The sequence below is a fragment of the Euprymna scolopes genome, chromosome 18, assembly GCF_053919585.1.
Source record: "Euprymna scolopes isolate OS-2025 chromosome 18, ASM5391958v1, whole genome shotgun sequence".
Taxonomy (NCBI): domain Eukaryota; kingdom Metazoa; phylum Mollusca; class Cephalopoda; order Sepiida; family Sepiolidae; genus Euprymna; species Euprymna scolopes.
In genome coordinates this window covers 16,486,808-16,488,733 of record NC_136499.1, presented here as the reverse complement: position 1 = coordinate 16,488,733, position 1,926 = coordinate 16,486,808, and positions in this window count along the sequence as shown.

Here is a 1,926-nt window from a genome sequence, read left to right as displayed (position 1 = left end):
CTCCCCACTCTTTAACTGTGCCTAAACCTAAACGTAGATTCCATGAACAAAGCTTCATTCTTAGAAGTGCACGCCTGTAGAACTGTCTTCCGTTTTCCTGCTTTCCAACTGACTACAATCTGATTGTCTTCAAGTCCAACATAAACAAGTTCTTGATGAGCCGAATTTCTATTACCAACGATTACTATATTGTCCAATTAACTACTGTACACTCTTAACCCTTATCCTCGAGTGGTCTCTGAGCCTTGAAAAGTGGTTATGCCTATGTAAAAAAAGATTGTGTCTTAATAGATACATTCATTTCAAATGCGTTCCTGTTATATAAAAGCATACAGTGTTGATTTTTTATGTCAGGCTTTTCGGCTTATGTGATAATAAAACTTCTAATAATAGAAGGGCTAGGACAACAGCATATTCTTTTCATTGTTTTGACTTTCAAGTGTGTATCCGTTGATATCTTACATGCTTTTATATGAAGTAATGTGGTTCTCGATTGATTAACTGTGTCTAACTGTGTCGGATATATACTCGAGAATCAAAACAACGAAAAGAATATTCTGTTGTCATAGCCCTAGTAATAAGCCTCCAAGCAGAAGAGTTCTTAAAATTTTGCCTGTATTTCAGGTTTTGAAATAGAAAATCAAGCAGAGCACGGTCGACTTCTAATGTTTTTATTTACTACATAAAAAGCAAAAAAAACAAAAACAAAAAACAAACAAAGGAAAATTCCAGAGAACACGTGCATAAAAATATGTCATTTGCATGGAGATAATAATGTTACAGAACGGCTGTGCCAGAAAATGTTTGCTAGATTCCGAAAAATAAAATTTTCAGTGATAGACTCTTTCTCTGTGGTTGATCAAAGATAATCGATATTGTCCAAATGAAAGCAATAGTTAAACAAGATTTGCCGTTTGACAACCAGACAAATCACACACATTTACAAGATTTACAAATGGAACATGGAAAATGAATTGCATTTGAATCGATTAAGTTGCTAAACTTTACATTTAGATTCCACCATAAACTGACAAAACCAAATAGGGTGCAAATGGTTTCTATTGGTGATTCGTTACTTAAACAAGAAATCAATGAAATATTTTTGTAAACGAATTGTTACTATAGTTGAAAAGTGGATTATTTACAGTAATGTGACACGTGAAAGGTCATGAAAAAAACAGCATTCTTCATGATCTAACATTCTTATGAATACCTTTTCTTGGGGTTTCTGATGAGCAGTGTGTAATTGCTTCTGATTTTAGGATCTTGCAAGTTAGGGGACGACTGCACAACTACTGATAAGATAATGAGATTGTAAAGACATTCTTCTTGTATGATTAAACTTACTATTTATCTTACTTTTATATTATTGTTAACACGCTAGGAGCTTGTACATCATCATCATCATCATCATCATCAATAATAATTGCTCACTGAAAATAACCAGTGGGTTTCCCTAGAGTCTGTGTAACAAAAAAAAATCCCCAGACTTCTCCACCTCGTCCGACAGTTATTACAAATGAGTTTGCGTTATCACAACCGCCGCTTACCATTGATTCCTCACTGGCAACAACCACTGAGGTGTTCTGGTGATTAAGTGGCAATAAGCCCCCCCCAAGGTTCCAGTGACCATTGTACCTTCCTAGTCGCGGTCTGGCTAGTGCTCTCCCTCCCCAATCTTTTAATTCTCTTTCACATCTTGACTGATATCAGCCGATGACATCAGATTGTGTTTTATTTGTGGGAAGATGCACCTGATGAAATTCTTTTGGGAGATGCAGTTGATGAAATTTTTTGGAAGATGCAGCTGATGAATTTTTTGGGGAGATGCAGCTGATGAAATTTTTTGAGAGATGCAGTTGATGAAATTTTTTGGGAGATGTAGCTGATGACATTTTTTGGGAGATGCAGCTGATGAAATTTTTT